At 45.4% G+C, this 13,788-nt stretch overlaps 2 long non-coding RNA genes across 2 annotated transcripts; both read right to left on the bottom strand.

Moving 5' to 3' along the window:
- Window positions 1-1,005: 1,005 nt before the first annotated feature.
- Window positions 1,006-7,051, bottom strand: LOC109950889. The gene is made up of 2 exons (XR_002047808.3): window positions 3,798-7,051; window positions 1,006-1,351 (listed from the first exon to the last, which is right to left on the bottom strand). It is a non-coding gene; the product is annotated as an uncharacterized LOC109950889 (long non-coding RNA).
- A 4,346-nt stretch (window positions 7,052-11,397) lies between these two features.
- On the bottom strand, window positions 11,398-13,586 carry LOC104695881. The gene is made up of 3 exons (XR_002273204.2): window positions 13,114-13,586; window positions 12,050-12,232; window positions 11,398-11,589 (listed from the first exon to the last, which is right to left on the bottom strand). It is a non-coding gene; the product is annotated as an uncharacterized LOC104695881 (long non-coding RNA).
- Window positions 13,587-13,788: the final 202 nt, after the last annotated feature.

Raw genomic sequence — 13,788 nt, forward strand, 5'->3', positions numbered from 1 at the left:
GGAGGATAAAGATGTGGGTGAATCATGGAATTGCTGAGGTTGGAAAAGCCCTCCACGATCGAGTCCAACCATCCCCCGGCACTCTGAGGCCACCACTGCCCCATGTCCCCAAGTGCCACATCCACAGGGATTTGAAATCCCTCCAGGGCTGGGCACTCCAAAGCTCCCTGGGCAGCCCCTGCCAAGGCCTGAGCACCCTTTCCATGGGGAAATTCCTGCTGCTGCCCACCCTGAGCCTGCCCTGGCCCAGCCTGAGGCCATTCCCTCTCCTCCTGTCCCTGTTCCCTGCCAGCAGAGCCCGACCCCCCGGCTGCCCCCTCCTGTCAGGGACTTGTGCAGAGCCACAAGGTCCCCCCTGAGCCTCCTTTGCTCCAGGCTGAGCCCCTTTCCCAGCTCCCTCAGGAATTCTCCAGCCCCTTCCCAGCTCTGTTCCTTTCAAAACCTTCAAAGGTTCCTTTCAAAGACCTTCCAGGTCTTTCTTCTCATGTCCAGAACTGGACACAGCATTTGAGGTGCTCAAATTTGTCACCAATCTTGAAAAATTTACCTTGGAAGGAGCAAAATACTCTGCATTTAGTGAGGCTGAAGTGGTTTTGTGCCCTGAGGCAGGAGGATCCTGCTCCCCGGAAGCTGCAGGGATGAAAATAGGTTCTACTTGTAAGGAGAAATTCTCTCCAACTTCATCTCTGCCACTTTCTTCATCAAATAATTCTGGTTTCTTTCTTTCTCCACCTGACCTGCAGGGAGAAATCAAAAGCCCCTCTGGAAGGGAACCAGCTCAGCCCCTGTTTGCAGCTTCACCTACAATGATTCACTCCGGGCACTACAAATGGATTCATTTCTGCCTGTCTTAGCTCTTATCAGCAACAGAAAAGAAAATCAGATTATCTGTGCCAAACTCCTCTTGATGGAATCATTTCAGCTCCGGATTTCCCCTCCTGCAGCATCCTGCCCTCAACCCCAGCCAGGAGAAATGGGGAGCTCAGGAAATCACCCAGAGAATGATGAGACTTGGGAAACATCTTTTTATTTCTTTCCAGTGCCTAAGCCTGTGCTGTTGGCTGAGGTTTTGGAGGGAATGCTGAATGGATATGGGAATTCCTAATTCCATGACAAGACTTCCTCGGCCTTCTCTCCTCCCTGACATTCCACTGAGTCAGGCCTTGCTCTCCTGCCAAACCCCCGAGGCCTTCACATGGTTCCATTTTTATTCCTTGAAGAGAGAACTCTAAAAAGGAAACAAACTTGAGCTGTGTAAAATTTTCTTGAGTCCGTGAATTTATCTGCTATCAGCACGTGGAATTGAACATTTTCAGGCAATTTTTAATTTCTTCCTCTTTTTTGGTGCTGCCTGTACAGAAAAAAAAAGGGGGATTAATTAATTAATTAATTTTGTAATTAATTTATTCATTTATTTATTATCTGCCTTTGTGACTGTTTATTTATTTATTTCCCTGATCTCTGCCAAGATTTCAGGAATATTGACAGGAGCAGCACTGACAGAACCCAGGGAATGTTGCTGGGGGTCAGAAAAATCCAGTTTTATTTGTAGGAAAAGCAGCTCCTTTGACTCCATGGAATTCCATGTCTTCCCAAGCTTTTAGAAAGCTGCTCCCGTTCCTCAAAGGAAGATTGCAACTTCCCTCTCTCCGTGGAACACAACAAACACATCCCAGAAAATGGGATTAGAGCAGCCCAGATGGAGATTGTCAGAACATAAATCTTTGGAAGGAGCTGATAGAAATCCCAGGGAAAGGAGAAGGAACAAACAGCACATGGAGGGCACTGCTAATGAATCCCTTACTCCTGATGCTGGGAACGGCTCAGGCACAGATACCTGGTGTAATTAAATTATCGGGAAGCAGAGTTGGAGCAGATGGAGCTTGTCAGGATTTAAATACGTTGCAAACTGTGTTTCCTGCTGGAAACAAGACCAATTGTTTTGTCAAGTTTCGATTGGAATTCTGCTTTCTATATTGCAGTATTCCAGATTTTTCCTTGCCACACGCTCAATCAGCTGGAGAGTTCAAATTTCCCAATCAGCTGGAGAGTCCTTCAAACAGCATTTTTTGATTTTTGTTTTGGTTTCATGGAATGCTTTGGGTTGGAAGGGCCCTCAAAGCCCATCCAGTTCCACCCCGACACCTTCTGCTATCCCAGGCTGCTCCAAGCCTCATCCAACCTGGCCTTGGACATTCCAGGGATGAGGAATTCCCAACCTCTCTGGGCACCCTTTGCAAGGGCCTCCTCACCCTCCCAGCCAGAAATTCCTTCCTAAGTATATCCTGGGCTAAAATCTTTATTCCAAGAATCTGGACCAGCTTCCAGTGGAGGATTCCTCAGGAAATACCCCAAATTATTCTGGTGGTAGCCAAGAGCTTGGAAGTGACACCACAGCTGATACAAGTGCCATTAACCAGTTTTAAAAAGGAAATGTCCCATTGTCTCCATCTTTTTTTCCAGATGGATGAAGCCAAGGAAAGACCAACACCACCCAACAAGATCCGTTATCCCTCAGGATCTGGAGTTTGCTGTCAATATTTTCCTGGGACTGGGCGTGAGTTCAAGGTAAGAACCTTTAAATCCCTTTTTTATGGATGCCAAAGTGTAGGATGGTGACTTCCCTTCAAAACCATGGAAAAGGGAAAAATCCCAGCCTGACCAAAGGCTCAGAACAGCAATTTTTTTTCTCAGAAGAAATCATAATTTTGGGAATAATATTTTTTGGTAGATGTGTGTCCTTCCAGGCTTCTTTTTGTCTTATTTTTAATTGGATAGTCTTGGAGTGCAGGGAAATAAATTTAGAGGGAAGGAATATCCAAAGGAATTGCTGAACTGAGGGACTTGGGGTGTTTTCATGGATCCTATCCATGGTAACATACTTGCTTTATGGACCTTTCCATTTCAGCCCCTCCCCTCTCCCCAGAGCCCAGAAAAATCACGGAAAATGGAATATTTTAATTATTATCCCTTTCCCTTCCCCATCTCTTAAATCCTGCATTTCCATAAACAACCCAAGCCACAATCACCTTGGAGTGAACAAACCACAGCCTTCACCTCAATTATTACAGAACTCTTCCCTATTATTTCTGTTCCCAGCTTTAAAGGTGAAGGGAAAACAGGGATCGAGGAGAAGGATCCGCAAGGTCATTTGTCACCAGGCCTAATTAGTTTGTTCTACATCTCAGCACCTGAAAAACCATTAAAAATCATTTTAAAATCAGCTTTGTTGAGTAAAAGATGAGCTGTAGTGGGGTAAAAGCCACCAAAGTGCAAGGAAAAATTCCCTTTCATCCCTGCATCCTCCTTCCTTTGAAAAGACTTGGAAAAAATGCATAGGGAGCTACAAAAAAATAGGAATATTCAAATTAGGCTGACCCTGAGACCAGGCTGGACATTTGATCCACTCCTAAAATTCAGCTCCCTCCTGATTCCCTGCTCATGGCAGCTACAAAGGATCATTTTCTTTGAGGGAATGTTTTTTTTTCCCCCAGCGTTTCATTCCAGCTGAATGAGAAATTGTTTCTCCAGCACTGAAATTATCTCTGGGAATTTCACCCTCCCCCAAATATCAAAGATGAGCTTATCGAGATATTTATTTTCAGGTCATTGAGAACTGAAGTGGAAGATTTTTATTTTTCAGCCCATTCGAGGGCTCTGCACCATTTCTGCTCCACTCGATCCCTGAAGTCCCACCAAATTCCCAGGCACATTTTTTCCCTGTTTTCCTTGCAGCAGAGCCCATTTCCTCTGCCAGTTCCCAGCCCTGCTGTGGGCAGCTGGGGAGGGATTCCCACCTGCCTGGAATGCTGATCCCACCCTCATGGAGCCAGGGAGTCCTTCCCATCCTGGTGACCTCGATAAATTTATCCAGGGAACTGCAATGAAAATAAACAGAGGAATTTCCCTCTGAACCAAGACACTTCCACAGCTCCACCAAACCCTTTGTTGTGCACCTGAGATGAGTGAGCAGAACGTGGGGTTTGATTTGTGTACAAAACCCCCCAAATTTCTGAAGTCAGCTCCACCAAACCCCTTGTTGTGCACCTGAGATGAGTGAGTAGAACATGGGGACAACTCCTGGCCTGGCTGAGATTCCTTTGGAAAACTCCAGGCATAAATAACTGAAATAAATGGAATTTGGGAAGTTTCAGAGCAGAAAAGCTCTGGGTTGTTGCCTCTGGACCAGCACAGGCAGCCAAAGCCATGTGGCTCCTTGTATTGACTCTAAACCTGCAATCCAGCCTGGATACTCCCTAAATTCCAGGTTGGTTTTATCCAGCCTCTGCTTAAGTACAGCTCAACCACTCATCCCCATCCTCCAGCTCCTGCTGTTCCAACTGAAGTGACTTTTTGCTGGGATCTACCTGGGACTGGGTGAGGGAGATGGATGGATACCAGCCAGGGCAGGAGCCAAGAGCTGACTTTGGATTCCTTGGGAATTCCTTGGGAATTTGTGGCTAGCTTTTTTCAGGATCTCCTCACCTCCACAGACAGACCCTGTGATGCTCCCAAGCCCTCACCCCGAGCCTGGGATCTCCTGGAGCTGGCAGGGATCCCAGAGCCACCTCTGGCTGTGAACTCCTGGGATTGGCTCTCATGTTCTGCATCCCTGTGAAAAATGAACTTTCAAATAAAAAAGGAATGCAGCAGTCCTGTAAATCTGCTGAGGGGAGGGAGAGGGATCTACCCCACACGTGCTTTGGTTGAGGAATAACCAGCACAGCCCAAAGCTCCTTTTCCAAGGAAAAAGCAGCCAAAAAAAGATGTGCAGGAAGGGAGAAGCCTCCAGAGGTGCTTCCCCAGCTTGGGGCTGAGTGATCAGCTAAAGGCTGGAAAAGTCCTCCGGAATCATCAAATCCAACCCTTGACCAATCCCACTTCTAATCCATATTGGGAAGTGCCACATCCACTCATTTTTTGGCTTGTTCAGAGGGAACTGCCTTAATTCCTGCATTATTTCACTCATCTTGTTTATTCTTTCATATTATGCTCATTTATTATAAATACTTACTGTGTCTTGAGGTTGATTTCTTTTTTTAGGAATTCATTCTTGCTGGAATTGCTTTGCTTTGCTTCCCCAACTTCCAGCCCACCTGAACTGCTTTTCCTGTTCCTGATTTCACTTTTAGCTCCAGTTTTTCACCTGGATCCTCCCCAAGTGCCTCAGCACATGGAAAAGAAGAGATCCCGAGGCTCTGAATCCTCATTTTCCAGCTGAGCTGGAAAGGGACATTTCCACCTTTGCAGAAGCCTCATTCCCGTATTCCCTGAGTATCTCCAGGAGAAAAATGTGCTTTTGAGATGGTCAGGCAAGAATTCCAACTCCTTCCCTCACCTGAGTGCTCTGATGGATGGAGGGATGGATGGATCCATGGATGGATGGGGGGATGGATGGATCCATGGATCCATGGATGGATGGAGCTGACATCCAGTAAGGAAAACACTTTCCATGGGAAGCTGTAACGTTCTCCCGAGTTGTTCTCCTGGAGAACATCCCAAAAATCCCGTCCCTGGAGGTGACACAGCTCCCCTGGGCAGGGTACAGAGCTCACAAGGAGATTCCAGAGGGAATTTTGCCTTTCTTGTCTAAAACTCTTTGGAAACTGGTTCCACTGTTCCTAACTGGGATAAACGTCCACAACCCATCGATCTTCTTCTGTTTTCAAAGCAGGAATTGTTGCCTTTATTGTGTGAGTCCAAACAAGGCCAGGGGGAAAATGTTTGAGGGGTTTGATTCCCTTCTTGCCCATAGGAGGAGCTACCATTTTTAAATTATTAATAGCGGTATTTTTAATTTTTTTTTTTTCTCCTTGACCTGAAGAATTTGTCGGATCTCCACTGAAGCCAATGCAGTGATCAGCCCAGGTGCTTCCCTAAGAACTGGCGATTCCCACAATTTTTCCAAGCTCCTGACGTGATCCTTAGCCGTCTGGAGGTTTAGGCTGGCCTGGACACCCCACTCAGCTTCCAGCACAGGTCAGGCTGCTTTGGGTGGTGGTGGTTCTGAGCTCATGAGGAAAATGTGTTTTAATTAGAAATACGTTGGGTTTAAATATCTATTTATTAAAAACAAGCAAAAAAATCCATCAGCACCACCAAAACCATTTAAAACCAGTTGGTACGTAAATTAGGAAAGTCATAATTAAAATAATTTGGGTTCATTTGGAGAGTGGAGTCCAATGAACTTGGTTTTCTTCTTTAATAAGCTCAATTTAAGTCTCTTCTACACTATCCAGCAAAAAAATGGCTGTACGAAGATGGAAATCATTAATAATTATCATTTTATCTGACTTAATTTTAGACTTGGCCTAAGGTTGAACAAGAAAGTTTAGTCCACTGTACCCAGAATTACAAACTGGGCTCGGGCTGGGCTGTCTTTGTGGTTTAATTCCAATGAAACCTCTTCCCGTTTTCCCAACATCTGTAGTTGTGCCAGCACAGGAGCACTGGAATAATTCCTGACTTTTCCATGGCCATGGGAATTACTCTGAAATAAAAATAGACTTGAGCTTCTTCCCATGCTCCTGCTGTTTCCAAGATGGAAACAGCCAGGGAAGCGATTTCCAGCGGCAGAACACTTTTTAATTAAAATAAAATTATTGGGTTTGGAAGCCTGGGGCATCGGCTGAGCTTTGAAACTCAGAGAGGGAAATCTTGGGTTTCGGATTATTGACATCTCCAGTGTGGCATAATGTGGTGAAATTATCCCAGGGATCCACCAGGAACTGGGAATTCTCCACTCAATTAGAATGAGCTCATTCAAGGCAGAGCATAAATCAGGTTTTAAAATAAATATTTCCATGATTTAGACTTTTTAAAATATTTCTATCAGAATTGTCAAACTTTCAAAGCTCTGTTTTCTTTATTTTTGGGATTTTTCCCCACAGAATTCCTGAGATTTTTCCTGCAGCTACGTAAATCTCAGTTTGGTCTTTTCCCAAGATTTTGTAGCTTCCCAGGTGTTTGTCCCATCCCAGGTCACGAGTTCTTCACACTTTTATAGGTTGGGTTCATTTGCACAGCAGGGTTCATTCTCCAATTAAAGCTTCAGTTAATGATGTAATTTCCCCGAGCTTGCCCCCCTGTAGAGGCTTTTGGTTTATACTTTTGGGCCTAGGACGGTCTGGGTGTCCTTGGAGAGCAGGCCCGGAGAGGCTTTGTTCTGTGTGCCTGGCACAGAGAGCAGCAGTGAACAGGGTACAAGGAACTGCAGAGTCACACACCAGGCACTGCGGGGTCTGAGAAACAGGAAAGTTAAAACCCAAGGCTTCATTTCCCCACTTTAGAGGCTTGACAAGGCCTCTACCTCGTCGAGACTCTCTTCTAAATATTCTAAATATCTACTAACAAGATGTGTCTAACAGCAGTATAGATCTATGAACAAGAATTGTAATTACAATCATTATAAACAATCTTTAGTCCAGGGCCAGTTTGGTAACCGTGAAACCAGGGCAGGGCAGATACAATCAGCTTGGAATGTTATCCAGTGTAAGATCTGAGTCAGTTCTCAAGTTGTAAACAAACTTTGTTGATCTTTTCACTCTGATTGACACGTCAGTTATTAGTTCTGTATCCAAATGAATGTCTTTGGATACACTTTGGACTAGAATCATATGTAAAATCTGGTTCCGAACCTGAGCCAGGGTTACCAACTGTGTAGATAATAAGCACAGGAGAAAATCATTTAAACGACATCATCTTCTGAGTTAAGATTATGAAGAGTTAAACTTTTAGCCAAGAGTTAGAAGCCATTTGTACTGATTGAACCTAAAGAGAAGTCAACGAAGAGTTAGGAATTTAGCCAAGTAGTACAGTGCTATTTACCCTTATGTGCCTGTCTGAAACTTTGCTTACAGTACCTGAACTGTCCTGAGGACAAAAGAAGCTGATGGAATCATAGCCAGCACCCAGATTGCGTGATCAAACACAGGCACGAGGCATGGACCGTCTCCAGAAGGCTTCCCGAGGCTTGCCCACAACAGCAGGTAGGAAGTTCATGGTGACGAAGAGATCCCCGACTTCATCTTTCAAGACCGCTGGCTCAAATCCAGACCACGGCCCAAATCAAGAAAAGAACTGCGCACGTGCACAGGACTAATTACCGCATTTTAATGGGAAGCGGGGCTGGGAGGTGCTGGAGATACGTATGGGATTAACGTGGAACTCTTGGTGAAATAAACAGAGGGCAGATCACCGTGTGAGGGGCTGCCACGTCTCTAGGAGGCGACTCCCGTGCCGCCCGCCTGTAATTAACACACCACTTCCTAACTTTAATTAGTCAGAGAGTTTCTGTCCATGAATACCGAGCTTTTTATCGATTCACTTCGTTTGTATCAGCCCCTGTTTTCTCAGCTGTTTCAGGAGCAGAAGCCTTCCTAACTGTGGAGCAGTGAATCCAGGCTCCTTTGCCAGCGGCTTTGGCTGCGGTGAGGGTGGGCAGCAGGATCTGCAAAGGTCCCTCCGCTCGGCCTGCAGAGCGTCACCGTCCCACCACTGAGCACAGACCCCTCTCCAGGCTGGCAGGGACGTGCAGGGGCGTCCAGTCCTGCGGGTGTGGATAACACGATGTCATTCTGGACCTTCTGCACAGTGGAACCTGAAGCCATTCGATATCTCTGCACGTCAAGTTTCCCCCTCAGGTGAATTTCACCCGGAACATGTGGAATTTGGCATGTGGAAATAAGGCAGCAGAGGGAACACAATTAATCCATGAGCTGAGGGAGAGTGCTGGCAGCTGCGGAGCTGCTCGGCCTCCCAAGGATCAATGACATTTATTTCCAAGCGTTTAGAGAACGTTATTTGCATTCGGGAAGGTAATGAACAAATTATTGAATTTTAATTTGCATTTCCAGGCTCTTTGGGGGGAAAATCCACAGATACTTCCAGGCGATTTCAGGCAACATTGGAGGCAAAATTCCAACGCATTTTTGATGTTCTGCCATTCCTGAAACCACCTCCAGAGCAGAGATTTCCATGAACTTCCCACTGCCAGGAGTTACTCCAGCAGCCCAAGAACGCCTCTATTGTACCGGGAATTGTTTTGTCATTTTGCATTCCTGGGAACTGCTGAGAAGGAAAATGAAATAAATAAAAAGCCCAATTTTCTGGGATAAAACCACAGCTTCGGCGGGGAAAATGAGGGGTTTTTTTACTGCACATAATAACATTTGGATAAATCCAGCAGTTTTTTCTCTGGAATAAGTAACCGTGCTAAATGTCCACGTAAATGTTTGAGGTGGGAAAATACACCCTGGGAAATAATAAATACTGGAAGTCAGAGTGCTCATGGAATATGGGATTGCTGCTCATTCCCTGGAAATGGCTGTGCCTTGGACAGGTAAGAAAGGGAGGAAAATAATCCGCAGATATTTTAACTGGACCCTAATAAACCTTCAGCCAGGAGTTTGTGTTCATGGAGAATTGGAATGCCTGGATTTAATAGATGTTTTAATGGATTTAATTTAATGTTTCCATGGTGTTGAGACATCCAGATCCCTTGACTCCTGCTTTCCCTCTCTCAAACCAGTTATATCTTTATAGCCTGGGTTTTAGCCTTCTTGCCCTTGGAAGTTGTCTCTTTCCATCTTTCCCACAGATCCTTCAGGTCCTGGAAGGCCGCAATCTATTCCTCCAATTTTCTTACACAAATATCCTGGCATTGAGAGTCCAAAAATCTTGGAAAATCCAAATCTGAAATGTTTTTCCCTGTTCCCCACCCACTGCAGTGACAGAGAAAGGAATTCAATCTTGCTCCCTACAATTCCTGACAGGAAGTTGGAGCCAGGTGGGAATTCCTTTCTCCCCAGAACAAGCCCAGCCTTTAACCTGGCCTTTCCAACTTATATTATTCCTCTCCTGATTATCCCTTAAATTCTTTTCCTTGGATCTTTTCATTTGCTTTTCTGAGAAGCTTCGAACTCAGAGCTTGTCCTGGCCTGTGACAAAATCATTCCTTGGGTGTTTTTATGCTGAGGGAGGGATTTGAATTCCACAGAAAGGCAGAAATATTGGGAATGGTGTCATTCGGAGGGAATACCCTGTTCTTTATTTATGGGACAATATATGGGATGCTGTGGAGTGGAGAAATTCATGTTGCTTCAGGCAGCACCAGGAAATAGCAGGAATTATCCATTGTTTTCTATTTATTTGTCCCAAGTCGAATATGGAGTGATAAGAAAAAGCCAGGAATTCTGACCACACCATCCTGGCCTTAGGAATTGTGAAAAACTTGAGGAATTTCACAAATACATGGAGGAAAAAGCACATTTTGTCTTCCTTTTCATTCTCTCTGCTGAAGTCATCATGGGCTGAATTAACGGATGCTTTCATCCCTTTCCTTTGGATTTAAAAATTAAATCTCAAGCAAGTGAAAATAAAAAAGGAAAAGAAATCCATTTTTTTAATAAGAATCTCATTTCGTCCTGGTTTATTTATGAGCCCTGCAATTCCTGCTGATCCATGTGCCTGTCTCCAGCCCCAGCCTCCTCAGCAGAAATAAAAGCAGGAATCCGTCATTAAAACGTTTTGCTGAGTCCCGCTGAAAGTTGCCTGGAAAATCTTTCCCTTTCAGGGATTTTCCATCGGGAATTAGCAGCAGGCGAGGGAAATGCTATGATACCTCAAGCACACAATCCAATAAAACCTTTGGAAGTATGAACCTTGAGCTGCCTGATCCATTTATTGGCGGTTGCTCCATGGATTTGCAGGAGGAAGGATGGGAAGCTCTGAACACTCCCCCTGCTGCTCTGGGAGGAGGGAGGGATGAATTCCCTGTTTCTATCCGCTGAAATTCCCTCTCCAGCTCTCCTGGGCACTGGGAGAAGTGCCTATTCCAGTCCTGATGGAAAGGGAGCAGGGAATCGTGGCCTTCCTGCAATTCCAGGGAGTCTTGGGGTCTCCTCCACACAGGGAGGATCCAAATGGGAGCAGTTTGGGGGTCACTGCTTGGGGTCCCACCTTTTAATGAGGAGAACATTGTGGGGAGCACTGAGTGCTTCAGCAGGGAATATTCCCAAATCCAGGGCTCACTGGGACCATGGATACATCACAGGAGCAGCACCTGTGTCCATGAAGGAATTCCCACTTTTCCAGCCTGGACCCATGCTCTAAAACCCCTCAGAGCTCTTCACAAGCAGGGAATCTGTCACCAGTTCACAAGGATAATCCTGGAATGTCAAACCCTGGCTGGGACACAGGATCAGCATCACTGCCTGGAATTGGGTTGTTGTGGAAATTTTGCTGGATTTTGGGTTTTTTCAAGAAAACAGAGAGAGCTCTCAAGGAGTTCAGATTCCCCAGCCATGAGAGTCCATTAGAGCCAACAGATTCCAGATTGCAGGGTCATTGCATACTGTTAATATCAATAAGAATTAATTTAATTATAATAAACTACCATTTAATTAATGAATAAATATTAATAACACTGATATTAATGTTAATAATCATTATCCAGAACTCTAATAACTAGAATAATAGTTAGAATAATATTCTAATAACTACATCTAGGGTTCTAATAATTCTAATAACTGACCTGTGGCAAACACTTCCCAATACACCTTTCCCACACTCTTTTCCAATGGAATCATTCTGTTTTAAAATCATGGAATCATTAAGGTTGGAAAAGACAGGGCAGGGACACCTCCCACCATCCCAGGCTGCTCCCAGCCCCAATGTCCAGCCTGGCCTTGGGCACTGCCAGGGATCCAGGGGCAGCCCCAGCTGCTCTGGCAATTCCAGCCCAGCCCCTCCCCACCCTCCCAGCCAGCAATTCCCAATTCCCAATCTCCCATCCAGCCCTGCCCTCTGGCACTGGGAAGCCATTCCCTGGCTCCTGTCCCTCCAGGCCTTGTCCCCAGTCCCTCTGCAGCTCTCCTGGAGCCCCTTTAGGCCCAGAAGGGGCTCGGAGCTCTCCCTGGAGCCTTCCCTTCTCCAGGTGAACATTCCCATCTCCATTATTTTCTCTGGATTTATTTTATTCATTTGAAGTTCCCAAAAAATTGAAAATCCCCTAAGGACACACAAAGGAGTTTGGGGAATGCCGTCAGACCTGGATTAAATCTCCAGGATCCCGGATTCCACTTCATTAATTCAACTGGAGACAGGGAAATCCCACAACAGCCACAAGATTCCTGCTCCAAACCTCTCCTGCTTCCATGGAGTTGAGGCTGGGAATTCCTCAGGTCAGGAATATTTGATCCAACCAGCACCTGCAGCTGGCATTGCACCAAGGCTGGAAAAATCCATGTGGGAATAATAATAACAGCAATAATAATAGTAATAATAACTGTAATAACACTAATAATAATAATAACAGAAATTCCGACAAAGGTGACATTCTCCCCGCTGGATTCCGCTTTAGGAAGTGGAAAAACCTCCCAAAATCCATGGTGGAAAAGCCAAGGTTGTGCTCATCCAACACGTGTGAGCCAGCTCCTCAGAGACTGCAGCACTAATTAAATTAAGTATTAATTCACAATCTCAAATTAGTGCTGCACAAATATTTGTAAAGGCCAGTTCTGGGAATGCTGGAGGTGAGGAATGAAACCTTGGGGCCGATTCCTCCTCCAGCCCCAAATAAATGAAGCCCTTCCTGCTGCCTGGCTCTTTGGGAATTGGGAATTTTCCTTTCCTCCTGGATATGGATGATTTAGTTATTTATTTATTTATAAAGTCACCCTGGTCCTGCTCTTTTTGGGCTGCAAAAGGAAAGGCCCTTTTGTGGGATGTGTTTCACACTGAGGGGTTTTCCAGGCTCATTCCAGGCTGGGAATGTGGCTTGGAATATCTCAGGATTCCCGGCAGGGGGGAGGGAGGGTATTTTATGCTGTGTTTTATTTTAATATTTAATAACACAGATAAAAAGAAATTAAAATATTTCATTGCCTGCTTTTCCCCACCAGAGGTTCATGGAAACTTCCCAATCCATTTCATACTGGAAATATTCATTTGGATTCTTCCTGGTTTTATTTTATTTGGGTTTGGCTTTTTAATTTTAATTTGCCATTCCAAGCCTAATTGCAGCAATAATTAACTAATTAATTAATTAAAGCAATCCAGGTGACTCTGGCTCTGTTCCAGTGGTTTTAATTCCGTTCTCCAGGTCCATCTCACCTGAGAAATCTTTGATTCCTTGAGCAGGAAATCTTGGATTTGGAGAAATGCCAAGAGATTCATCCTTTGATTTCATGGATCTTGGGAATGGTGGAGATACACAAAGAGCCTGAAATTCCTGGTTCCAAGCATGAGGAGCTGCTGGACATCAGTGGGGAAAACACCTGTGGCCACCACCAAAACAAATCCCACCAGGGAATAACTTGGCTCAGCTGGATTTCCCTGCAAGTAGGAACGTGTCCCTTCTGCTGGATGTCCAATTCCATCCTGGAACATGGTCCTTCATCCCACTCGATCATTTTCCTCAGGCACTTGGAAAACTGGGCAGGTTGGGAATCTCCTCCTTGTCTGTCCATCCCAGCTGGAATTGTGGGATGAGCTGGTGGATTTGGGACCAACATCTCCAAAAGGCTGAGGGTGCAGCAGAGGGGATCAGATCCCATCCCATCCCATCGATTCCATCCCATTGATTCCATTCCATCCCATCCCACCCCATTGATCCCATCCCATCCCATCCCCATCCTGTCCCGTCCCATCCCGTCCCATCCCATCGCATCCCATCCCACTGATTCCATCCCATCCCATCGCATCCCATCGCATCCCATCCCATCCCATCCCATCCCATCCCATCCTTTACTCTGATCCCGTGTGAGGGAATTTCAGGGAAAAACCTGC

Source organism: Corvus cornix, chromosome 5 (genome assembly GCF_000738735.6).
Source record: "Corvus cornix cornix isolate S_Up_H32 chromosome 5, ASM73873v5, whole genome shotgun sequence".
NCBI lineage: Eukaryota > Metazoa > Chordata > Aves > Passeriformes > Corvidae > Corvus > Corvus cornix.